The sequence below is a fragment of the Pseudophryne corroboree genome, chromosome 2 (genome assembly GCF_028390025.1).
Source record: "Pseudophryne corroboree isolate aPseCor3 chromosome 2, aPseCor3.hap2, whole genome shotgun sequence".
In the NCBI taxonomy this organism is placed as follows: Eukaryota; Metazoa; Chordata; class Amphibia; order Anura; family Myobatrachidae; genus Pseudophryne; species Pseudophryne corroboree.
In genome coordinates this window covers 147,321,351-147,349,256 of record NC_086445.1, presented here as the reverse complement: position 1 = coordinate 147,349,256, position 27,906 = coordinate 147,321,351, and the positions used below count along the sequence as shown (strand labels likewise).

The 27,906-nt window shown below is 46.0% G+C and overlaps 1 long non-coding RNA gene across 2 annotated transcripts in view; it reads right to left on the bottom strand.

Moving 5' to 3' along the window:
• Window positions 1-23,991: 23,991 nt before the first annotated feature.
• LOC135004259 (uncharacterized) overlaps window positions 23,992-27,906 on the bottom strand; it is a 35,725-nt gene continuing 31,810 nt past the window's right edge. The window contains exons 3-4 of one of the 2 annotated variants that reach the window (XR_010205097.1): window positions 25,160-25,397; window positions 23,992-24,832 (exon numbers count right to left, since the gene is read on the bottom strand). This is a non-coding gene — a long non-coding RNA (uncharacterized LOC135004259). Of the gene's footprint in view, window positions 25,398-27,906 lie in introns of both variants that reach the window. The other variant, XR_010205091.1, reaches the window with a different exon arrangement.

Genomic DNA, 27,906 nt, shown 5'->3' with positions numbered 1-27,906 from the left:
TTCCGTATGTGAGGACACTCTCTAAAATTGCTGAATAAAAGTTTACTAAAATCTCCTTACGTATCCCTGCCATGCGCATTTTCCTCAATAAAAACAGGCGTTGTTGAGATTTTTTAACAACACATCGTGTATGGATACCCCAAGACAGGTCATTGGAGATGTTAATACCCAGGAATTTAAAGGACTCAACTGTCTCCACAACCTGGTTATTTACGACTAGGGGACAAGAAGGCTGCATGTGAATTTTCCTAAAATCTACAATCATTTCTTTTGTTTTTTTTACATTTAAAATTAAGTGATTAGTTTGACTCCAAGCTTCTAACCTAGCGACCTCAGATCTATATTCTGACTCATCGTCCTTACTTATTAAACCTACGACTGCGATATCATCGGCAAATTTAATAATGTGAACTGACTCCGAATTTGAATGGCAATCATAGGTAAACAGAGTACAGCAGGGGACTCAGTACACAACCCTGAGGCACCCCTGTACTGATTACAAGTTCGCTTGACAGGGAATTGTACAATCTAACAGATTGGGGCCTGTTAGTCAAGAAATCCAAGATCCATCTACATACAAAGTTATTCAATCCCAACTCAGATAATTTAAACACTAATGATGTTGGGATTACTGTATTAAATGCCGAACTGTAATCCACGAACAAAATTCTCGCAGAGGAACATGTGGATTCTAGATGGGTAGCCACACGATGAATCAAGGTGATAGCAGCGTCATCTGTCGACCTATTTGCTTTATATGCAAATTGAAAAGGATCCAGATTGGCTGGGATACTTTTTTTTATGTGTCCCATAACCAATCTTTCAAAGGCCTTCATTATAAGAGATGTCAGAGCAATTGGTCGGTAATCGTTTGGCTCACTGGCCTTACCATTTTTGGGGACCGGGACAATAATAGATGACTTAAAACACTTAGGCACATGACAAGTGGCAAGAGAAAGGTTAAAAATTATAGTAAAAATCCCAGCCAACTGCTCAGCACATGTCTTGATAACATTTCCCGGAATCCCATCTGGGCCGGGGGCCTTACCTGATTTAGAACTGGCAAAGCACCGTCTGACAGACAATTCATCCAGTACCAGGGGCTCCGCGTTCTCCAGATTCCCATCCCAGTCTACAGGGGAAACAGCCATGCTATCAAAACGAGAGTAAAATATGTTTAATGTCTCCCCTAGGGAACTGTCAGCCTCTTTATGAGAGGGGTTCTTATTAACTTTGTAGTCAGAGATATCTTGAATACCTTTCCACAGACTTTTTGCATCTTTATCATTTTTAAACTTGCTTTCGAGTTTAACAGAAAAGGCCCTTTTTGCCTCTATTATACCCTTTTTTAATTTTTGACGGGCAGCCCTAAAAACATTTTGGTCACCAGATCTAAAAGCTTTGTCTCTCTCACTTAATAAGGTTCGAACCGTACCATTTATCCATGGTTTATCATTTGCGTAAGTACGAACACACTTTTTAATTGTTACACTCTGTATGCAACAACACACATAACCAAGGACCATGGAAGTAAGGGAGTCCACATTCACATTATTATCATCCCCCAATGATTCTTCAATGAACAACCCCCAATCAGTAAATTCCAAAGCATCCTGAAGTTTCTGCATTGCCCCCTCAGGCCAAACTGTAATACTAGTACTAGTCGGCCTAAACCGTTGGACTACGGTTTTGTATGCTGGAACCAAAAATAGGGACATGTGATCAGAATGACCAATATTGGGATATCTAAAAGTCGCATAAGCATCCTTAATATTACAATAGACATGGTCCAACACATTTCCCCCTCTAGTAGGGACTTTAACATATTGATAGAATTTTGGTAAAACTACCTTCAATCTAGCCTGATTAAAATCCCCTGCTACTAAAAGAACCCCCTCAACATATTTAATTTCCAGTTTAACTATAGCAGCGTGCAAGATATCTAATGCAGATTCTACATGAGCAGAGGGAGGAATGTATACGGCCATTACCAACGCCACTGAAAATTCTCTTGGCAAATAGAATGGTCGACACTTTACCACCATATATTCCACATTTACAGAGCAAAAAGTCGCAACAAGACTGGCATCAGTACACCAGTTATTATTTACGTATACACATAGTCCACCTCCTCGCGTTTTCCCAGATTCCATGGTTCTGTCTGATCTAAATAATGATCTATCTGTAAGCTGAACTACAGAGTCCAGGATAGAGTCATTCAGCCATGTCTCTGTGAAAATCATGAGAGAGCAGGTCTTTAAAGGGGACTTGTTTGCCAGTCTCACATGGATCTCATCCAATTTGTTCGTAAGAGATCTTACGTTTGCCATAAATAAACTGGGAAGCGCTGGTCTATAGGGGCACAGATAAAGTCTTACCCTAATACCTGCTCTTTTACCCCGCTTTTGCTTCCTCTCTCTCCGTGGTCTGCGTTTCCATCTGGGCTTGCATACCCTCCAGGGACTAGGCATCCTCCATTCATGGGCAGAGTCTTGTTGCTCAGGCTGCTCGGGCTGACCAGATTCCAGGCTTCCTTGCCTCCTCCAGCCCCTAGCAACCACGGTCCTCCTGAGACCTCCGCAGGATCCACCACAATTCTCCTGACCAGAGGAGCACCCAGCATGCCTCGGGCCATCACCTCCTCTGACCCCGGAACTAGCCTGCGAGCCCGCCGCAGCAGCAGCACTCAGAGGCCGGCCAGCGCCTCCCACATCCACAGCAGCAGCGCCCGGAGGCCAGCCAGCGTCCCCGCCAGCCCGCACACCGGCGCCCGCCGGCCGCACACCCCTGGCCGCACCAGCCCGCCCGCCCGCCACCAGGACACCGGAAGCCCGCAGGATCCCCCACGCGGCTTCCCCCAGCGACAGCGATGCAGCAGAGGGACCAGAGGCGGAACGGACCGCGAGCAGCTCCCACCGCGAGTACACAATCCCACATGGACCACACGGCAGCAGAGCCCCCAGGCCCACGATCCACGTTGCAAACAAAAGGGTGAGTCTGATGGTAGGTAGCGATGCTCCTGCTACTGCTCCTACTACTGCTCCCATGGCTCTGCAAGCTCGCAGCCGCTGCGTCTGAACGCGCCGCCAGTACGCCAGTATTCTTCTCTTTGCGGTGCTTTTGCCAGCTTGAGTCTTTTCATTTTTCTAGCGAGAGGCTGAGTGCTTCCATCCTCATGTGAAGCTGAACCACTAGCCATGAACATAGGCCAGGGCCTCAGCCGTTCCTTGCCACTCCGTGTGGTAAATGGCATATTGGCAAGTTTACGCTTCTCCTCCGACAATTTTATTTTAGATTTTGGAGTCCTTTTTTTACTGATATTTGGTGTTTTGGATTTTACATGCTCTGTACTATGACATTGGGCATCGGCCTTGGCAGACGACGTTGCTGGCATTTCATCGTCTCGGCCATGACTAGTGGCAGCAGCTTCAGCACGAGGTGGAAGTGGATCTTGATCTTTCCCTAATTTTGGAACCTCAACATTTTTGTTCTCCATATTTTAATAGGCACAACTAAAAGGCACCTCAGGTAAACAATGGAGATGGATGGATACTAGTATACTTATGGATGGACGAGCGACTGCCGACACAGAGGTAGCTACAGCCGTGGACTACCGTACTGTGTCTGCTGCTAATATAGACTGGATGATAATGAGATGAAATCAATATATATTATATCACACTAGTACTGCAGCCGGACAGGTAGATATATTTATTATGTAATGACTGATGACGGACCTGCTGGACACTGTCAGCTCAGCAGCACCGCAGACTGCTACAGTAAGCTACTATAGTAGTATGTATAAAGAAGAAAAAAAAAAAAACCACGGGTAGGTGGTATACAATTATGGATGGACGAGCGACTGCCGACACAGAGGTAGCTACAGCCGTGGACTACCGTACTGTGTCTGCTGCTAATATAGACTGGATGATAATGAGATGAAATCAATATATATTATATCACACTAGTACTGCAGCCGGACAGGTAGATATATTTATTATGTAATGACTGATGACGGACCTGCTGGACACTGTCAGCTCAGCAGCACCGCAGACTGCTACAGTAAGCTACTATAGTAGTATGTATGTATAAAGAAGAAAAAAAAAACACGGGTAGGTGGTATACAATTATGGATGGACGAGCGACTGCCGACACAGAGGTAGCTACAGCCGTGGACTACCGTACTGTGTCTGCTGCTAATATAGACTGGATGATAATGAGATGAAATCAATATATATTATATCACACTAGTACTGCAGCCGGACAGGTAGATATATTTATTATGTAATGACTGATGACGGACCTGCTGGACACAGTCAGCTCAGCAGCACCGCAGACTGCTACAGTAAGCTACTATAGTAGTATGTATAAAGAAGAAAGAAAAAAAAAAACCATGGGTAGGTGGTATACAATTATGGATGGACGAGCGACTGCCGACACAGAGGTAGCTACAGCCATGGACTACCGTACTGTGTCTGCTGCTAATATAGACTGGATGATAATGAGATGAAATCAATATATATATATATAATATCACTAGTACTGCAGCCGGACAGGTATATATATTTATTATGTAATGACTGATGACGGACCTGCTGGACACTGTCAGCTCAGCAGCACCGCAGACTGCTACAGTAAGCTACTATAGTAGTATGTATAAAGAAGAAAGAAAAAGAAAAAAACCACGGGTAGGTGGTATACAATTATGGATGGACGAGCGACTGCCGACACAGAGGTAGCTACAGCCGTGGACTACCGTACTGTGTCTGCTGCTAATATAGACTGGATGATAATGAGATGAAATCAATATATATATATATAATATCACTAGTACTGCAGCCGGACAGGTATATATATTTATTATGTAATGACTGATGACGGACCTGCTGGACACAGTCAGCTCAGCAGCACCGCAGACTGCTACAGTAAGCTACTATAGTAGTATGTATAAAGAAGAAAGAAAAAAAAAACCACGGGTAGGTGGTATACAATATTATATATATATTATATACAATTATATATATATATATATATATATTAAACTGGTGGTGACTGGTGGTCAGGTCACTGGTCACACTATCAGCAACTTGCAAGTAGTACTCCTAAGCAGACAATCACAATATATATTATACTGGTGGTCAGTGTGGTCACAATGGCAGTGTGGCACTCTGGCAGCAAAAGTGTGCACTGTACGTTATATGTACTCCTGAGTCCTGCTCTCAGACTCTAACTGCTCCCCACTGTCAGTGTCTCCCCCACAAGTCAGATAATATACAGTCACACTATCTATCACTTCAGCAAGTAACTAGTACTCCTCCTAATGCTCCCCAAAATTACTACTGTGTCTCTCTCTACTGTCTCACTCTCTTCTCTATAAACGGAGAGGACGCCAGCCACGTCCTCTCCCTATGAATCTCAATGCACGTGTGAAAATGGCGGCGACGCGCGGCTCCTTATATAGAATCCGAGTCTCGCGATAGAATCCGAGCCTCGCGAGAATCCGACAGCGGGATGAGGACGTTCGGGTGAAAATTATTACATTATCTCTGCATTGTCTGAGAATTGCCTCTGGGAATTTTCGCATAACGAATATTCGGAATATTGGCATAACTTGCCCCATGCAGCCTGTATGGAGTGTCCCAGGTAGTCATAGCCAGATTAAGGGTTGGGGGGGGGGGGGTCGCAGGGCATAATGTACCCCGGGCCCCCCTTTGTTATTACAGTTTAACATCTACCAGTATAATACTAGCTTACTGACACATTGGGGGATATTCAATTGTTTGAAAAGTTAGTTGGGTGTCTGTTTTTTTCCTATCTAATAGACAGGAAAAAAAAAGACACCCAAACAACTTTTCAAACATTTGAATATCCACCAGTGTGTGTAATTATAGCAGCCCAAACCTATATACAGATGTGTCCTCATGCATCTTGCCTCAATACTGCACGCAGCGAGAGATGCCTGGCATGAGTGAGCTGATAAGTCATGTGCAACCCCTTTAACGCTGGGCATCTTTTTTTATTGATGATGCCTGCAGTTTGCATTGCTATGCGAGTAGGGGTGTAGTATGGTATGCCGGCGGCCGGGCTCCCGGCGACCAGCATACCGGCGCCGGGAGCCCGACCGCCAGCATACCGACAGCATGGCGAGCGCAAATGAGCCCCTTGCGGGCTCACTGCGCTCGCCACGCTGCGGGCACGGTGGTGCGCTACGCGCACCACGCTATTTATTCTCCCTCCCGAGGGGTCGTGGAACCGCACGAGGGAGAATATGTGTCGGTATGCCGGGTGTCGGGATTCCGGCGCCGGTATACTGTGTGCCGGGATCCCGACATTCGGCACCCAGAAGACCACCCGCGAGTAGGACGCATGAGCAAACTCTGCTGATTGAGGTGGTGTGTGGCATGCCTATATTCTGTGTGCAAACATACCTGTGTCTGCGTACAAGGTACTGCTGCAGAAAACACTGTGGTGTGGCATTTCTTGTGCAGGTGCAGCTGCAATCATGTACGGGGTATGGGCATGCCGCATGTCATGTTGGTCAGCAGAAGCTGCTTGTGCATCCCCTTCACATTGTTTTGTGAATAAGACACATTTTGTGTAACTATAGCAGCCTACAATTGGCTTTCTGATACATTGTGTGTACCTATAGCAACCTACCTGTATAGCACTGGCTTACTGACACATTGTGTGCACTTATAGCAGCCTACCTGTATTGCACTGGCTTACTGACACATTGGTGGTCATTCCGAGTTGTTCGCTCGTTATTTTTTTTTTCGCAACGGAGCGATTAGTCGCAAATGCGCAATGTCCGCAGTGCGACTGCGCCAAGTAAATTTGCTATGCAGTTAGGTATTTTACTCACGGCATTACGAGGTTTTTTCTTCGTTCTGGTGATCGTAATGTGATTGACAGGAAGTGGGTGTTTCTGGGCGGAAACTGGCCGTTTTATGGGAGTGTGTGAAAAAACGCTACCGTTTCTGGGAAAAACGCGGGAGTGTCTGAAGAAACGGGGGAGTGTCTGGGCGAACGCTGGGTGTGTTTGTGACGTCAAACCAGGAACGAAACTGACTGAACTGATCGCAGATGCCGAGTTAGTGTGGAGCTACTCAGAAACTGCTAAGAAGTGTCTATTCGCAATTCTGCTAATCTTTCGTTCGCAATTTTACTATGCTAAGATTCACTCCCAGTAGGCGGCGGCTTAGCGTGTGCAAAGCTGCTAAAAGCAGCTTGCGAGCGAACAACTCGGAATGAGGGCCATTGTGTGCACCTATAGCAACCTACCTTGTATAGCACTGGCTTACTGAAACATTGTGTGCACCTTTATAACAACCTACCTGCATTGCATTGGCTTACTGATACATTGTGTGCACTTATAGCAACCTACCTGTATTTCATTGGCTTACTGATACATTGTGTGCACTTATAGCCAGTGGCGTAACTTCATCTCAGTTGCCCGGAGGCAAGATAAATGTTGTGTGCCCTCCTCCCCACAAAAAATGATTAGTATTTTAACTGACCCTTCTATACCGGCCACTACATCACTGACCCCGTCTCTCTATACCCTACACAATCACTGATACCTCTATACCCTACACTAAATCACTGACACCTCTATACCCTACACTAAATCACTGACTAAATCAGTGTCCATTATTTTAATTACACAGCACAGTAGCATCCATTATTCGCATTACACCATACAGTAGCAGCCATTATTCGCATTACGCTGTACAGTAGCGTCCACTATTTGCATTACACTGCACAGTAGTGTCCGTTACTCACATTGCACCGCACAGTAGTGTCCATTACTCACATTGCACCGCACAGTACCATCCGTTAGTCACATTACACCTCACAGTAGTGTCCGTTACTCACATTGCACCGCACAGTAGTGTCCATTACTCACATTGCACCGCACAGTACCATCCGTTAGTCACATTGCACAGCAGTGTCCGTTACTCACATTACACTGCACAGTACCATCCGTTAGTCACATTACACCTCACAGTAGTGTCCGTTACTCACTTTGCACCGCACAGTAGTGTCCGTTACTCACATTGCACCGCACAGTAGTGTCCGTTACTCACATTGCACCGCACAGTAGTGTCCGTTACTCACATTGCACCGCACAGTAGTGTCCGTTACTCACATTGCACCGCACAGTAGTGTCCGTTACTCACATTGCACCGCACAGTAGTGTCCGTTACTCACATTGCACCGCACAGTACTGTCCGTTACTCACATTGCACCGCACAGTAGTGTTCGTTACTCACATTGCACCGCACAGTAGTGTCCGTTACTCACATTGCACCGCACAGTAGCGTCCGTTAGTCACATTACGCCTCACTGTAGCGTCCGTTAGTCCCTTATACATGTTGCACCACAGTAGAGCCGCTTATTAGGCAACAGTCTTAAATTTAGTTGAGGAGTTAAAGACAGTAGAGAAGAGAAACCTTAGATTTGTACAGAATTTTTTTTTTCAAGACAGTAATGTAGAATAATCAGTTTAACTAACACTGCTTTTATTCTAAAATAAGCCGCCTAACCCCCCAGGTAGGGGATTTCAACTGGGTGCTTTTACACTGCACAATATGCCAGGTTGATGCTTGTTGACGATCAAAAAGCTGGGCAGCAGGGGCACTAGTGGTGGTAGTTAGGGTAAGGCTGTGGAGGGGGGATAAGTTAAGTTTAGGTCCTACCTGGGAGGTTAGGCTGCGTGCAGGGGGTGTTAGGCACTATTGGGGGGGGGGGGGGTAGGTTTAAGCACTAAGGGGGGAGGGATAGGGTTAGGTTGCGGTACCAGAGGGCATGGGGTAGGGGGGCAAGGTATTATACTTACCTCACCTTGGTTGGGATCATCACCATTATGATGCCAGCGTCAGTATTGCTGCAGACAGCATCGGAATAGTGGGAGGGGGATGGGAGAAGAGGTCCAAGAGAAGACTTGGCAGAGTTTGCTAGAGCTAGCACGGGCACTTTTGGGGGCGTGGCCTAATCGCGCCCCGCAAGGTCACGCCCCTTTATGTAATTTAACAATATATTGATGAATGAGGTGCCGCCATGAAAACCACTAAGAAAGGATCAAATCCAGGGAGAGTGGGAGAAGCACGATCAGTGTGATCACCCACTATTCCTCCCCTGCACAGGCAAAGACTGCGGCTGATGCTCTCCGGCAGCAGACTCCCTATAAACACTGCAGCCAGGCACAGCTCTGTAGAGACAGATAAGGGAGAGAGTGGGAGAGGGTAGGGGGAAGGACGGGAGGTAGTGGGACAGACTCCTGGCGCTCACTGCTGACCTGTGCAGTGTGGACACCAAGATGATCCAGCTGCCTGACACAGTGTCCTGTTTCAGTGTGCCGGGGAAGAACTTCCACGATTGTCACAAGGGTGTGTGGTTTGACGGAAGATTGCAGATTGAGTTGACTGGCCAGGGGGGAGGAGGTGGGAGCGGGAGGGAGGACAGTAGACTGGCGTTACCGTGGTACCGCATGCATCGGCGGGTGCCTGCGGATGGTGTGCCCACACAGCAAATGTGGTCTGAGCACCATCCACACTACCCTAGTTAAGGCCCTGTGGTTGGGGTGCAATGGAGGAGGCTGGATCTAGGTGCCCCCTTCAGCACTGGAGCCCGGCGGCAACTGACTCCGCTGCCTCTGGGAGTTCCGCCCCTGCTTATAGCAACCTACCCTGTATAGCATTGGCTTACTGATACATTGTGTGCATCTGTAACATCTACCCTGCATTGCACTTGCTTACTGACACATTGTGGGAGATGTGCTGGGCCTTTTGGGGTGATGGAGTGGGGAAGGGTGGGGTGCCAGCCAGTCAGCTCCTGTCATATTGCAGGTTATGTTTGGGAAATGACAGTTGGGAGCTGATTGATAGGTGCTTTGTCTCTCTCCAAGGCTTAGTTCATCTGTCCCATTGTGTGAATCTATAGTAGCTTACCCTGTATAGCACTGGCTTACTGACACATTGGGTGGTATTCCATTGATTATCACGCCTGATCTCCTATCTAAAGCCATGAGAGATCGCGGGGGCGATATTCAATTGTATGTAGAATTTAAAAACAAAAAACAATCTAATACCCTATCCTTAGTACCATAAACCATAACTACTGTATAATACCCTAACGGGTCCGTCAAATTTTATGTTTAAGCCTTATGTGCAAAGATTTGTTTTATAATTGAAAAAGGCCTCGACCCAGGATCATCATGTGCACGTCAATATTTGACCATCAGAAAATACTTCCCCCTCTATATAAGCTAGAACATTTGGCAGTTTAGTCTGAAGCTTACAGGTTTGTATTAACATCATAACAAAAGAAAAAATAGGATTTTAATACCTACCAGTAAATCCTTTTCTCTTAGTCCGTAGAGGATGCTGGGGACTCCAAAAGGACCATGGGGTATAGACGGGATCCGCAGGAGACATGGGCACACTATAAGACTTTGAATGGGTGTGAACTGGCTCCTCCCTCTATGCTCCTCCTCCAGACCTCAGTTATAGAACTGTGCCCAGGGAGACGGACATTTTGAGGAAATCATTTATTGTTTAAACACGGTGAGCGTCATACCAGCTCACACCTCAACATGCCGCAGAACGTGGCATTCAATAGAACACCAGCCGACGGCCTGAAAAAATATATATACAGCACTATGCTGACTGAAATTGTAACACAACCTGTGTGTAAACACGACCAATAATAGCATACCGCATGCTATGGCATGAATAACGTCAGCAACAGACTGACTGAAAGGAAACACAACATGTGTAACCATAACCAATAACTGCAGATACAGTACGCACTGGGACGGACGCCCAGTATCCTCTACGGACTAAGAGAAAAGGATTTACCGGTAGGTATTAAAATCCTATTTTCTCATACGTCCTAGAGGATACTGGGGACTCCAAAAGGACCATGGGGTCTATACCAAAGCTCTAGAATGGGCGGGAGAGTGCGGATGACTCTGCAGCACCGATTGCCCAAACAAGAGGGCCTCAACAGCCAGGGTATCAAACTTGTAGAATATTTGCAAAATTGTTTGAACCCGACAAAGCAGCTGCTCTGTAAGGCTATAAAGCGAGACCCCTCAGGTAGCCGCCCAAGATGAGCCCACCTTCTTGGTAGAATGGGCCTTCACAGATTTCGGTAACGGCAAACCAGCCGTAAAACAAGCAAGATTAATTGTAATTCAGATCCAGCGTGCAATAGTCTGCTTGGAAGCAGGAACCCCAATCTTGTTGGGAGCATATAGGATCACAGATCCTCCGTTTTCCTGATCTGAGCCACTCTGGCAACACAAATTTTCAAATTCCTGACCACATCGAGATACTCCGATGTCGCCCAGGCGTCAGTAGCCACCGGCACCACAATAGGTTGGTTCAAGTGAAAACGATGAAACCACTTTTGGCAGAAACTGTTGCCGAGTTCACAACTCCGCTCTATCTTCATGGAAGATTAAACAGGGCTCTTTTGAGACCAAACCGCCAACTCAGACACCCGCCTTGCAGATGCCAAGGTCAAGCGCATGACCACTTTCCAAGTGAGGAATTTCAACTTAACCACACTGAAAAGTTCAACCAAAGAAATTGGAGGAACTGCAACACCACGTAAAGATCCCATGGTGTCACAGAGGCACAAAGGGAAGATGGATGTGTTAGACTCCTTTTACGAAAGTATTAAACCCTGGAAAGGAGGCCAATTGTTTCTTGGAATACAACCGTTAAGGCTGAATTCCGACCTTAATCGAGCCCAACCAAAGATCGCCTCCACACGATCTTGTTAGAATAGAAGGGAGAAAACGATCCAACTGGAATCCTTCCGTAGGAACCTTCTTGGATTCACACCAAGACACAACATTTTTCTCCCAACTATGGTGGTAATGTTTTGACGTTACTTCTTTTCTGACTGAAAAAGAGTAGGGAAGACCTCACTGGAAATACCCATCCAGGCTGGAATCCGACGTTCAATCTACAAGTCGTCAATGGAAACCGCGGTAAGTCTAGGAACCCACACAGCCCCTGCCATAACAGATCCTCTCGCAGAGGAAGAGGACAGGGATCTCCTAAGAGTATTTTGCTGAAGATCCAGATACCAGCCCTCCTTGACCAGTCTGGAACAAGGAGGATCATCTGAACTCTTGTTCCTCTTATAATCTATTAACATTTTTGGAAAAAGTGGAAGTGGAGGGAACACATAGATTGACCAAAACACCCACGGTGTCACCAGGGTATCCACCGCTAATGCTTGAGGGGACCCCCGACCCGTAACAAAATTTCAGAAATTTCTTGTCAAGGCGAGATGCCATCTTGTCTATTTTCGGAATTCTCCAAAGACTTATCACTTCTATGAAAAACCGCTTGATGAAGACTCAACTCTCCTGAATGGAGAACGTGTCCACCGAGGAAGTCTGCTTCCCAGTTGTCCAGTCTTGGAACGAACATTGCTGATAGAGCGCGTAAATGTTTTCGTCGCCCAGCGGAAAATCTTTCTGGCTTCTGCCATTTCTTCTCCGGTTCTTGTCTATATAAAACCGTTATAAACGGCCCTTAACTGTAGACCGTTAACGGGGCGACAAGTATCCTAACATGACACTTGTCCTCAGTGAGAATTGCGCCGCTACCACCAGAGCAAATTACTGGTCTTGAAACCATGATTATCCCAGGTGGGAACCGAACCACTTGTCCAACAGGGCCCGCTAAACACTCAGGCCTGGAACCTGGCCACTGAATGGCCTCGTAGGCCACAACCATCTTTTTTTAGCAACTGACTGTATCGACGGATTAACACCATTGCAGGTCTGCCAGACTCTGAATTCTCAGAGCTTCCCCCCTTTTTTTTTTTTAGAAGCAAATAAACTCTTCTCAGTATTGCCTCTAACAATATTGCCCCAAGCCGATCACTGCGCCGTTGGGACCAACAGGGATTCTGGCAAGTCCTGTTGTTGAGGAACTGTCAAGGAGAAAACAACGTTTCGCACCATTTGGCTTCTCGATATCTCCATAATTCGGAGAGCGATCCAGTACAGACTAAATATGACTCCTTACTAACGAAGGAAAACCATCATACCGCCATCACCCTGGTGAAATGGTAACAGCAATCCTGAATTGCTGTTAGGGTCTCCTGCCCTGTGTTGCCACGTCGTCATGGCAACCGGGAGACAAGTGCTAGCGGAGTAACCTGAGCGCAGCTGATACTCCGGTTTGGGTCTTTTGCTGTGCAGTGGTTACAGGCTCTGTGCACGGCAGGGGATCCGGTGCTGGTTTTTGTGCTCACAGTCTGTGAGGTCTGAGTGGGGCGTGGACAGCACCTGCTTTATAAGGCCTCTTCTCAGGTTAAGCAGATGCTGCTGAATCTTTGTTGGTTAGTCAGTTCCTGAAAGTTAGCCAGTACTGTGTAGCTTTGTATTTGTTGTTGCTTACTGCAAATAGGCCTGGGGATTTGGTACTACACTCTGCCAATCCAGACCTAGCAGTAAGACTGGAGTCAGTCGTTTAGCTTCCTGGGGTTCTTTTACTACTCTGTGAACTTAGCAAGTTTGCGGCTGTATTCTAAGACTTGCCTGCCTAAATCCTGTCTCACTGTGCAAGGTGTCAGGTGTCAGTTTAGTGGCAGTAAGCTGAACCTGTGCACTGCAAGTGAGAATTAGGTTTGTGGAGACTCTCCTTGTGTCTATCATTCCATCTCTGACCAAGGAGTTTACTGCCACACCCGTTGGTAACCCTTTAGGGTTTTGCTGTTGCCCTTAGCAACAGCATTTCGGGTTCTCTACGTATTAAAACACAACATCTTGCTTTTCCCATCTGAGCATTACTAATACTAGGGAGACACCCAGTTCCTTAGCCTCTGGGCTTCTCTGTTCACTTTGTGTGTATTTTGTTACCCTATCACCTTCTGTGTACGTAATTTCATATTCCCCAGTCTGTCTGTGAGTTCATTTGTTTTGCATACCTATCCGTTCAGACACCAGTACATTCCTGCAGGCACTGGTGTGCATAACAGTTCAAACACCAGTACATTCCTGCAGGCACTGGAGTGCATAACAGTTCTGACACCAGTACATTCCTGCAGGCACTGGTGTGCATAACATATTCAGCAGCCAAATACTCCTGTTGAAATTTTGTGGGAATATGGAGCATACCCCTCAAAATAAGTTGCAACAGGTGGTCGATCAGGTGCAGGTCCTGACTCGACAATTTAATGATTTGTCCATTAAAATGCACACCTCCCAGGCCGCTGGCGGAGCTCCCGCAGCAGCAGCACCTTCAGGGGTTAAGGAGCCAAAAGTAAATCTCCCGGATCGTTTTTCTGGAGATCGCTCGCAGTTCTTTTGTTTCAAGGAGAGCTGCAAGCTATACTTCCGGCTTAGGCCTCAGTCTTCTGGGTCGGAGATTCAGTGGGTGGGCATAGTGATTTCCTTGCTACAAGGAGACCCACAGGTCTGGGCATATGGGTTGCAGCCTGACTGTCCGTCGCTTAAAAGTGTTGATGCTTTTTTTACGGCACTGGGCATGTTGTATGATGACCCTGACAAGACGGCCTCAGCCGAGGCTCAGATTTCGATCCTTAAGCAAGGGCGAAGGCCAGTTGAGGTTTACTGTACGGAGTTTCGGAGGTTGGCCCATGATACCCAGTGGAATGACCCAGCCCTGAGACACCAGTACCGAAGAGGTCTTTCTAACCAGATAAAGGACCAACTGGTACAATATCCCTTGCCTGATAGCTTGGATCAGCTCATGCAGTTATCCATCCGGGTGGATAGACGGCTGAGAGAGCGTAGGCTTGAAAGGGAGACTGAGGTTTCCTTCTTTCCCAAGGGAACCTCAGACTCTGAGGAATTTTCCGAGGAGCCTATGCAGATTGGGGCTACCCGCCTCTCCTCGCGTGAGAAGACGCGGAGGAGACAGCAGGGGTTGTGTTTGTACTGTGGGAATAAAGGTCATGTGGTAGTATCATGCCCAGAAAAGCCGGAAAACTTCAGGGCCTGAGGGTGATGGGAAATATCCTGTCAGGCCAGAAGTCAGAATTTCCCAAGAAGACTTTTATCATTCTGGTGACCTTGAAGATCCTCGGTCAAACTGTCAAGACTGAGGCCTTTGTGGACAGTGGGGCCGACGGGGTTTTTATGGACCGCCAATTCGCCCTGAAACACTCTGTTCCCTTAGTACCCTTGGCATCGGAAATTGAGATTTGTGGGTTAAACGGGGAACCATTATCCCAAGGTAAAATTACCTCTTGTACTAGCCAGATTTCTTTGTTTATTGGAGCCACACACTCTGAAAAATTGTCCTTTTATGTGACTGTCTGTACTTTTGCCCCATTGGTGTTGGGGTTACCCTGGTTAAGGGCCCACAATCCTCAATTTGACTGGGTCTCTGGGGAGATTCTTTGTTGGGGTACTGATTGTTTCAGGAGTTGCTTGAGCCTTCCAGTCAGGCTCTCGCAGCTAAGTTTGCCAGGATTGCCAGGGTGTTATGCAGATTTTGTGGACGTGTTCTCCAAAAAAGTTGCAGAGGTACTACCTCCCCATCGCCCCTATGACTGTGCCATTGATTTGTTGCCAAATGCTAAGCTTCCCAAGAGCAGGTTGTACTCCCTGTCACGTCCTGAGACTCAGGCTATGGCAGAGTACATTCAGGAGAACTTGGCTAAGGGATTTATCAGACCTTCACAGTCTCCAGTTGGGTCGGGGTTCTTCTTCGTGGGTAAAAAGGACGGTTCGTTGCGACCCTGCATCGACTTCAGGGAATTGAACCATATCACGATTAAAAACTCATACCCACTGCCTCTCATTTCGGTCTTGTTTGACCAGCTTCGTACTGCCACCATTTTTTCTAAGATTGACCTACGCGGTGCGTACAATCTAATCCGAATAAGAGAGGGGGATGAATGGAAGACTGCCTTTAATACCCACTCAGGGCATTATGAATATTTGGTGATGCCTTTTGGGCTCTGTAATGCCCCGGCAGTCTTCCAGGATTTCATGAATGATGTGCTCAGGGAATATTTGGATAGATTCTTAGTTGTATACTTAGATGACATCCTAATCTTCTCCCATTCCCTGGAGGAACATCGGAAGCATGTACGCTTAGTCCTCCAGAAACTCAGAGACCACCGGCTTGGGGCGAAGCTGGAGAAGTGCGAATTTGAAGTTCAGCAAATCGCATTTCTAGGATATATTATCTCCCCAGAAGGTTTCCAAATGGAGGGTTCCAAGGTTCAGGCAGTCCTGGATTGGGTGCAGCCCACTAGTTTGAAGGCGCTTCAGCGTTTCCTGGGCTTTGCAAATTTTTATAGACGATTTATCGCTGGATTTTCGTCTATAGTGGCGCCCTTGGTGGCACTCACTAAGAAAGGGGCGGATGTTGCTCACTGGTCTTGTGAGGCTAAAGCGGCTTTTGCCCGTCTCAAAAGGGCATTTGTATCGGCCAAGGTGCTGCGACACCCAGATCCAGAGCGTCCTTTTGTGGTGGAGGTGGATGCCTCTGAGATGGGTATTGGGGCAGTGCTTTCTCAGATGGGAGTGTCTGATAATCGCCTTCATCCCTGTGCTTACTTTTCCCGTAAATTTTCGCCTGCCGAGATGAATTATGACGTGGGTAACCGGGAATTGTTGGCTATTAAGGATGCACTCGAGGAGTGGAGACACTGGCTTGAGGGGGCTAAGTTTGTGGTCTCAATTCTCACCGACCATAAGAATCTGGCATATTTAGAGTCAGCGAAGCGTCTCAATGCCAGGCAGGCACGATGGGCTTTGCTTTTTGCTCGCTTTAATTTTTTGATAACATATCGCCCTGGGTCAAAAAACATCAAGGCTGATGCGCTCTCGCTGAGTTTTGCTCCAATCCAGGAGACCACCGAGGAGCCGTTGCCCATTGTGTCCCCATCATGTATTAAAGTGGGCATTACCCAGGACCTCTTATCATTAGTCCTTAGAGCACAGGAGCAGGCTCCCCCAGACCTTCCGGTAGGTCTTTTGTTTGTGCCTCCTAGGTTAAGACAGCGAGTGTTCCTGGAATTCCATGCCAAGAAGTCGGCAGGTCACCCGGGTATTGCCAGAACTCGGGAGTTGCTATCTAGGGCGGTGTGGTGGCCCTCGGTGGCTAAGGATGTGGATCAGTGGGTTCGGGCATGTGACATCTGTGCCCGAAATAAGACTCCTAGAGGGGTTCCTGTTGGCCCATTACATCCACTCTCTATCCCATATAAGCCATGGACCCACATTTCAATGGATTTTGTGGTGGACTTGCCCAAATCCTCGGGGATGACAGCCATCTGGGTTGTCGTTGACAGGTTTTCGAAGATGGCGCACTTCATTCCACTGGTTGGGCTGCCATCGGCCAGACGCCTGTCTGAATTATTTATGCTGCATGTTGTGCGTCTCCACGGGTTGCCACTTGATGTGGTCTCTGACCGCGGATCCCAGTTTGTGGCCAAATTCTGGAGGCCATTTTGTTCCGATCTCCAGATTTCTGTCAGCTTGTCATCAGGCTACCATCCGCAGTCTAATGGGCAGACTGAAAGGGTGAACCAGTCCTTGGAGCAGTTCCTCAGGTGTTATGTCTCCAAGTGTCAGACTGACTGGGTTGCTCATCTGTCCATGGCGGAGTTTGCCTATAACAACGCGGCTCACTCTGCTACAGGGATCTCTCCCTTCCTTTGTGTGTATGGGCATCATCCTAAGGCCAATTCTTTTGACCCCCTGGACTCCACGCCTGGTGGTTCCTCTGTGGTTTCGGTCCTTAGAGGTATTTGGCGGAAAGTAAAGAAAGCCCTTGTGTCTGTGTCATTAGTGACCAAAAGGGTTTTTGATAAGTGGAAAAGACCCTGCAGCTTCGAATTAGGAGACTTCGTCTGGTTGTCTACCAAGAATTTGAAGTTGAGACAGCCATCTCATAAGTTAGGCCCCCGGTTCATCGGCCCTTATAAGATCACCAGGGTTATCAATCCGGCGGCATTTCAGTTAGATCTGCCCCGTTCTTTGGGTAACAATAAAACATTTCATTGTTCCCTTTTAAAACGGGCGATTAGTAATCCTTCTTCCAGTGGAAGACCTTCCCCTCTTCTGATACGTGGCCAGAGGGAGTTTGTTGTTGAAAGGATTCTTGACTCCAAGATGGTTCGGGGTCGGCTGTCATTTTTGGTGCACTGGAAGGGGTATGGCCCGGAGGAGCGGTCGTGGGTGCGCAGTTGTGATCTTCATGCCCCCAGACTGATACGCTCTTTCTTCTCGCAGTTCCCCGATAAACCCGGTGGTAGGGGTTCTTTGACCCCTCGTCAGACGGGGGGTACTGTTAGGGTCTCCTGCCCTGTGCTGCCACGTCGTCATGGCAACCGGGAGACAAGTGCTAGCGGAGTAACCTGAGCGCAGCTGATACTCCGGTTCGGGTCTTTTGCTGTGCAGTGGTTACAGGCTCTGTGCACGGCAGGGGATCCGGTGCTGGTTTTTGTGCTCACAGTCTGTGAGGTCTGAGTGGGGCGTGGACAGCACCTGCTTTATAAGGCCTCTTCTCAGGTTAAGCAGATGCTGCTGAATCTTTGTTGGTTAGTCAGTTCCTGAAAGTTAGCCAGTACTGTGTAGCTTTGTATTTGTTGTTGCTTACTGCAAATAGGCCTGGGGATTTGGTACTACACTCTGCCAATCCAGACCTAGCAGTAAGACTGGAGTCAGTCGTTTAGCTTCCTGGGGTTCTTTTACTACTCTGTGAACTTAGCAGGTTTGCGGCTGTATTCTAAGACTTGCCTGCCTAAATCCTGTCTCACTGTGCAAGGTGTCAGGTGTCAGTTTAGTGGCAGTAAGCTGAACCTGTGCACTGCAAGTGAGAATTAGGATTGTGGAGACTCTCCTTGTGTCTATCATTCCATCTCTGACCAAGGAGTTTACTGCCACACCCGTTGGTAACCCTTTAGGGTTTTGCTGTTGCCCTTAGCAACAGCATTTCGGGTTCTCTACGTATTAAAACACAACATCTTGCTTTTCCCATCTGAGCATTACTAATACTAGGGAGACACCCAGTTCCTTAGCCTCTGGGCTTCTCTGTTCACTTTGTGTGTATTTTGTTACCCTATCACCTTCTGTGTACGTAATGTCATATTCCCCAGTCTGTCTGTGAGTTCATTTGTTTTGCATACCTATCCGTTCAGACACCAGTACATTCCTGCAGGCACTGGTGTGCATAACAGTTCAAACACCAGTACATTCCTGCAGGCACTGGAGTGCATAACAGTTCTGACACCAGTACATTCCTGCAGGCACTGGTGTGCATAACAATTGCAAACCTCAGGTAAGCCTAAAGCGGAAAAAAACCCTGTAATTAGACCTCCTTACTCCACGTTCAGAGTGGAGAACCCTGCCATGAGAGATTTCCTCATGAAGTTTAAGCAGGAAAAATTGGGATTTATCTGACCGAGTCGTCCGGCCTCGGAAGCACGAAAAAACTTGAACAACAGCTTCTTCTTTTATGACCGGAACAGAAGGACAATGATCTGATCCAGACACAACTCTTGTATTACGTCACATACTACCTCCCTGTCATGAGGAGGATCGGTAAGGTTGATTTGAAAAAAATCAGTGAGGGGAACGTCTGGAACTCCCGTATGTCCCCCTAGGGATTCTATCTTTAACTCACTAGTCCACGTCCTTTCCAGGACTGACAAGAGTTTTAGATGAGGTCCCACGTGTGTGGGCCCCCCGCAAGATAGACCCAACGTCCCACCATGGACGTGGCAGAAAGAATGGATGATTTCTGCACCTGTGATCCTGAAAAGTCAGCTGACCTCTTACCTTTTTTACCTTCCTTTACCTGAAAAGAAAGGGGAATCCTTATCCATTCAGTCGAAAGGACTGCATCCTACAACAATGCGTCACCAACTGTTGCGAGGGAACATAGGGCAAGAAAGGTAAACTTACCCGTGTCACCTGCCGAGAGCATATTAACAAGGCCATCACCAACCAGGCTTCCCTCCATGGGGAAGAGACTCCACTTCTTTTCGGATTCAGCATTTGCATCTCTTTGGTGAATCCACAACGCCCTCCTAGCCGAGACCGCCATGGAAGTGGCCCGCGCACCCAAGAGTCCCATCCCTTGTAGTCGCACGGTAGTATGTTGCAATGTTCTAGAGATGTCCCAACTTAAGGAGTAACACATCTTTCCTCAGGGTAATTATATCAGATGACCAAGTAACCGACCATTCCTGAATACAATCACTCCCCCCTGCGCACGCAATGCAAGCAGTGGTGGATCTAGGGGGGGGCACTCTGGCCTGTGCCCCCCCTGTCATTTGTGGCCCCATCCGTCCCCCCCTCCGCTTGTGTCACTGAGACACGCTGCCGCTCAGTCCAGCGGCAGCTTGTCTCAGCTGTCAGGAGGAGAGCGCGGTTATCTGGCGGCGTGTTGCGGACTTAAAACCAGCCGCTGGTTCGTGAGCCAATCAGAGCTCGCGGACCGGCAGCCAATCAGGAGCCGCCGGTCCGCGAGCTCTGATTGGCTCACGAACTGGCGGCTAGTTTGAAGTCCTACACGCCGCCAGACATAGCCGCGCTCTCCTCCTGACACCCTCAGAGCCGGCAGAGAAGCAGCAGCAGCAGCGGTAAGCAGCTGCAGAACTGCTGTGGGGGCATTTGTATAGTATACCTGCTGTGGGGGCATTTGTATACCTGGCACTGTGAGGGCAATTGTTTACCTGGCACTGTGAGGGCAATTGTTTACCTGGCACTGTGGGGGCATTTGTATACCTGACACTGTGGGGGCATTTTTGGATCTGGCACTGTAGGGGCATTTTTGGATCTGGCACCGTGGGGGCATTTTTGGATCTGGCACTGTGGGGGCATTTGTGGAACTGGCACTGTGGGGGCATATTTCGATCTGGCACTGTGGGGGCATTTGTGGATCTGGCACTGTGGGGGCAATTGTGGATCTGGCACAGTGGGTGCAATTGTGGATTTGGCACTGCACTATTGGGGGCATATGTCTGTGTATCACGTCTCATTTTAATTGGCCACACTCACTAAATGACTGCGGGCATTACTACAGGCAACATTACTACTGGGGGCAATACGGGCATTGCATAAGGGGCACCACTACTATGGGGTCTATATAAGGGGCACCAGTACAGTGGACATTGCATAATGAGCGCTACAACTGTGGGCATTGTATAAGAAGCGCCACCTCACATGCACCGAAGCCGCACACAAATGTACTTCCCCTTCCATGGTGCCCCCCCTATCATTTTCTTCTGGATCCGCCCCTGAATGCAAGTATAATCAAAGTATATCATTAAAATATCACTTAGCTTCCTGTAAACGATCCTTTGTGACAGGGCCCCGTGCAGAACAGGGGTTGACTCTCACTTTATTCTATCCCTGGCGGGAAAAGAATAAACACTCGGAATCCTCGTGATGATTTGAAACCATCTTGGGACGGCTGACCTAGAGTTATCGAACATAGCGACCAGCACATGAGAAGGAAAAGTTTACTTCAGCATTCATTATAAAAAAATTTGTAAAAATATACACATTTAAACACACATATACACACGTATATCCATATATACATAACTTATATATATATATATATATATATATATATATTTTTTTTTTTTTTGTCAGGAACAGCCGGGTCCCTAGTGATATTAATGCGTTCTTAATGTGTATGAACATGTACTGAATGCCGATGTTGTGGATCTAATCAGGAAACATTATGGTCGACATAAGACATAGTAGTCGTGTCGACAGCAGGGAGTTCTAACTGGGCAAAATAACATCTTTTGCGACCCCGAGGGGTCTGAGTGAAATATATACATAACTTTAATGTTACGCCCCCACTTACTACGTCTGTGCTCGAGCTACAGATCAATGTAACCGTACCATACATATACATATATACAAATATATACAGGTATAGCCTTTTTTCAAAATGCATCACATTATCATAATAATTTATACCCAGTCATATTAGTTGGTGCCGACAGGATCACCCACATACGTCTGTGTCTACCATACAGTTTTTTCTTTTGGAAAAGCTTACAACTACTGACATGCTGACACTTAATCTCATAAATCAAGTACCATCCAGAGTCGGCGGTGCCGACAGAGGGATTCCCATAGCCGTTTGTGATAGAGCACTCACATATGCCAACACACGTGTATTAAATACCCACCGACATTACACTGACTCTAACGGGTAGATTCTAGTAACTGACAGGGAAAACACCTAAAACGTTTGCCAACACATCTACCACACGCTCATTATATATATATATATATATATATATATATATATATATAGTGCTTTATTTGTACACTAAACAACTGTGCCCCCATCCGTTTTAGACAGTAAGCTGTGCAACAGAGTTTTGGCGGGGCCAGCATCTCTGAGGAGAAAATTGCGCTGGATAGAGTGTTGAGGGCTAAGCCATGCCCCCTTATCGGCGCGCTTCAGTCCCGCTAGTTATTTACAGTATTATACTGGCGGGGGTCTGTATACAGTGCCTATGCACTATATAACACTTTGCCAGGCTCTAAACATGAGGTATATTGCTGCCCAGGGCGCCCCCCGCGCCCTGCACCCTTGTAGTGCCGCTTGTGTGTGAGAGCAATGGCGCGCAGCACGACTGCTGCGCGGTACCTCAGGGAGACCTGCTGGCTACAGGCTCCCTGCTTCGTGGGAGTGAGGGGAGAGAAGCAGACCTACTTCTGAGTTCAAGGGCTCTGCTTCTTAGGCTACTGGACACCATTAGCTCCAGAGGGTTCGATCACTTGGTGCGCCTAGCTGCTTGTTCCAGGAGCCGCGCCGTCAACCCCCTCACAGAGCCAGAAGAAAGAAGCCGGGTGAGTAAAGAAGAACAGAAGACTTCAGTGACGGCAGAAGACTTCAGAGTCTGAGGTACCGCGCAGCAGTAGTGCAGCATCAGCCACAATAACATCAAATGTCTGAGTCTGAGTCACCAGCCTTAATGCCAGGCTGATTAGACTGCAGGTGCATGTTGTTTATTTGGCTCTATAACAGGGTCTAAATATGCCCAAGCCTTATTGGAGCATCATGGCTGTACAGTACTTGGCCCAGGAGAGACTAGTACCTTATCATTTTGACTGCTGTTGCTCTTCTATTACCTGTATACCTTCCATAAAACCCACTTTGTTTCGAGTCAGCGTGTAGACTACGTAACACCTCCTTTGCTCACATCCACTATGCACCTACCAACTTGTAGGCATCTACCAACAGATTATTTGTTTACACTTATCAAACTGTAGGATTTGAGGCCTGTTTTAGACTAGGGCTACCAAGAGATCAGCCAGGCCCTGAGGAGTGTGGCTGCACCCTATTTTTGAATATCTGGGCCTACTTAAGAAGCAGCTGCACCCATTTAATGTTTTAAGCTCCTTGTGCTTCAAAAGGCATATTATTGGCATGTGCAGTAGAGTATAGGGTGTAGAGATGCAAGCCCTCTGAGCTTATTAGTATAAGTTATATGGTGATACGTTATCACTAAGTATATGGACAATGGGCCTGATTCATGTTTGTAAGTAAAGCAAAAGATCAGGCAACCTGGCAAAATCATGTTGCACTGCAAGTGGAGCAGATGTAACAGATTTAGAATTGGGTGGGGGGTGTTCAAACTGAAATCTAATTTGCAGTGTAAAAATAAAGCAGCTTGTATTTGTGGGCTACATGCAAAAGCAGCCAGTATCAGGGCCGGCAACAGAAATCTTGGGGCCCAGAACAGTAATATCTCTGATATCTCTGGGGCCCTCTCAGATTATATATATATATCTATATCTATCTATCTATATATATATATACATGCATATATATAAATGCAGTTATGTTGTGCACCAGTCCACTTTTAGTCCTTTGTTTAAAAACAATCCACTAGCTCCGTACCTCGTATTAGATGTTCAGTGCAGCCTCCTCGGTTATAAACCTGAACCACAAGTTCAATCGAAACACATGTAAAAACAAAAGAGTAAGGGGCGCACAACGTGAGTAATAAGCATCAATTATTTAATAAATAGAGTAGAAGCTCACATACATCTCAAATAACCACAATCAGCCTCACACTGGTCCTGCATTGGCTTAGGATGGATCTCAATATCCAGGCTGCCAACGTTGTTCAAAGTGGCTCCATGGCTCCCGCTAACACTGCTTCCCAGCATCTGTAGTCAGTAGCGCTGTCACGGCCTGCAGGTCTCCTGCTCTCAGAGGACACGGATCGTGACGTGTCTCCATCTGTCCAAAAAACATGCCCAACGCTTGTCGTCATTAGACATCATCGGGGGTGTGGCCTGATCATACCCCACTAACCTTAGCATATTACTTTAGCATATTACTTTTTTAAGAATACATATAAAATTATACACTTCAAAAACTCAATTCATTAATACATTTTGAACTTATCGGATTTCAGCACTAATACAAATACAAATAATAATACAAATACACAAACACATTTTTCTCATACCCGCGGGAGCAGTATCATATGACACAGTTCTCAATATCCATTTATATATTATTCCTCAGGATGTAACAAAACCATTCTATTCATTTTTGAACATACAGTTACTTTATATCCCACATGTCTAGAATGTTCATGTTAATACAGCTCCCTTAAAGGGAAATCCTCTTTACATGACAGAAAAAAACATTATTACAGACATGATGAATTTGTTGGCAATTATAAACATTATACATATTATTTAAGAGACACTTCCTAAAAAAAATCATGCCCAAATTGAATTAAAAACCTAAAAATAAACCACTATTAGCACCCAGATCCATGTATTATGCTGTGGAATCCAGGAGCTGTCATATAGATTTCTTCTTTGACTCTGTAAAAGAGGACTTCAAGAAATTAAAAATCCAAGATAATAGATTCCAAGACAACTTTACCCCAAATGATGACGACATAGTGATTAAAATGGCAGATAAAAGTGGGGCTGTCGTGATCCAGGACAGATCTGCGTACCTGCATGAGGCTAAAAGACAGATTAAAGATATAACTGCATATGAAAGTTTGGAAACCAATCCAACGGAAATCTTCAAAGAAGATTTGTCCATTGTCCTGAATAAGGCTCTAAGTAAGGAAACCATGTGTAGGGAGGCGTTTGAATATATGTATAACAAAAAACCCAGGATTCTAATATTCTATCATTTACCTAAGGTACATAAGAGTAAAAATCCACCTCCAGGAAGATCAATAGTGGCAGGGGTGGATTCACTGACTTCAAATTTGTCCCATTTCCTGGATTTGAAACTTCAACCGTATGTAAAACAACAGCAATCATACTTGAAAGATTCAACCAATCTCCTGAGAGTTTTGAAAGATTTCCAATGGCAAACCTCATACAGGTGGGTAACAGTAGATGTCCAGGCCTTATATACCTTGATACCACACTACAAAGGAAAAAAAGCGGTCAGTAGAGTACTACAAAAGGATGATGATGTTAGTGAAGATGAGAGACAGTTTCTACATAACAGTATTGATTTTATCCTTAATCACAACTATTTTGAGTTTGAAGGTCAATTTTATGTGCAGAAACAAGGTACTGCGATGGGGACCAAGTTTGCCCCATCATACACTAATATCTATATGGAATACAGGGAAAAAGAGACCATCTATGAGGTATAATGATGACCTCATTTTTGTTTGGAATGGTGATGTAGAGAGCCTGGAACGTTTCATTTGTGATATTCAAAATAACTCCTTCAATCTCAAATTCACTTATAAACAACACCATAACACAATAGGGTACTTGGACATCCTGTTGAGCTCTAAATCCGATGGCACTCTAAGCACTAAGACCTTCTTCAAAGTAACTGATGCTAACAGCTACATCTCTTTTAATAGTTGCCATTTGCCTAGGTGGAAGACCACAATTCCCTATTCCCAATTTGTAAGTATCAGAAAAAATTGTACCAATCCGGACACTTATTGGGAGCAGTCATCCATACTAATGTAACAATTAATCGATAGAGGTTATAAGAAGAGTTTTCTACAGAGAGATCAGATTCAAGCCTCTAAACTTGATGGGATTAACGTACTGGATGTCAAAACAGTCACCAAAGAGAAAAAATATCAGGACAGATCCTTTATCATTCAATACAACCAGGAGAATATAAAAATCAAAATAATTATGGACCAACATTGGCACCTCCTACTTAAGGATCCCATATTGGGACCTTACCTCCCAGACAGACCCAATATTTTCTTTAGAAAGGTGAATAACCTTAAGAATATGCTTGCTCCAAGTAACTTGCGGAGTAAAAAAGATGATAACACCAAGGAAGATGATAATATTGGTAAAAAGGAACATTCAGAGAAGACTTCAGAGTCTGAGGTACCGCGCAGCGGTCGTGCTGCGCGCCATTGCTCCCACACACAAGCGGCACTACAAGGGTGCAGGGCGCAGGGGGGCGCCCTGGGCAGCAATATACCTCATGTTTAGAGCCTGGCAAAGTGGTTTTCTAAAAAGGTCTGGCCTTTGTCCTTGAGATAAGTGCATATGCTGTTGTTTTATAGATAAGAGAGGATTCAGTTGGAGAGATGAGAGTCGGAGAACATACAGGCTTAAGAACATAGTTACGTGCAATACGACATATGCCATTTACAAACTCAACTGTAGCTGCAATCTATCTTACATTGGCAAGACAAAGAGATGTTTGAAGCTAAGAATACAAGAACACCTGCGGAATGTCAAAAACAAGGTTCTCAACCATAGCCTCCCTCGCCACTTCCAAGAGAAACACAACTCAGATGTAAAAGATCTTTCTTTTACAGTCATAGAACACATAGAGGAAGATAAGAGGGTAGGGAAGGATTCGGTCTCTAGGTTGACAGTAACTAGGTTGACAATGTTTAGGTCGACCACTATTGGTCGATAGTAACCAGGTCGACACGGTGTCTAGGTTGACAGGGTATCTAGGTCGACATGTTCTAGGTCGACAGGTCAAAAGGTTGACATTAATTTTTCATTTTTTTAAAAACATTTTGATACTTTACGATCCACGTGGGCTACAATTGGGAACGGTAACCTGTGCCGGGCGCAGCGAGGCACCTTGCGAGGGGACACAGTGCACTAATTGGGGTTCCCGGTCACTGTACGGAGAAAACGACACCATTTTTTTTTTAAACTCGTGTCGACCTTTTGACCTGTTGATCTAGACCTTGTCTACCTAGAGACCCTGTCGACCTAGCATCCCTGTTGACCTACTTACTGTCGACCAACAGTCGTCGACCCAAACATGGTCGACCTAGACACTGTCGACCCTATGAACCACACCCGGGAGGGGATAGAGATGTAACCTTAGCCAAAAGGGAGTCCTTTGGATATACACTTTGAGCACACTTATCCCGGGTGGTCTTAATAAAAGTATTGATATGGTGGCTTTTTTGTATCCTTCTCTACTCTTCCATCTAGTCCTACATCTTTTTCATTTTTAGGGATTAATAGATTAGTTAGTATAGAACCATAGATGTCTTTTCTTGCATACCTACTGCTCCTGCATAAGCTGTATATTTGTGTATATTATGGTTGTATAAATGGGGCCAACATCAAGTTAGGGTTTTATTATCTTTTTAACAATCTTCACATGTATTAGCAACTTATGTCAGTGGACTACATATGTCTATTCCCTATGAATTTTACGCCAACAGGTCATATCGGGTCATTAGCCTCCAGATTTGAGGGTTAATGCCCCATTCACATTTATTATTTGGATGCTTATTATCCCTGATAGTTATGGTTAACACTTTAGTTATTTTATTTACAGTTAAGAATTTACCATTTACAATATATATTAGTGGGTGGTATTATATTTATTAACCCCATTATAAATGGGCAAATTCTTTGGACATTATTTAATTTTCCCACTGTGCACAAAATAGGTACACCAAAATCCCCTT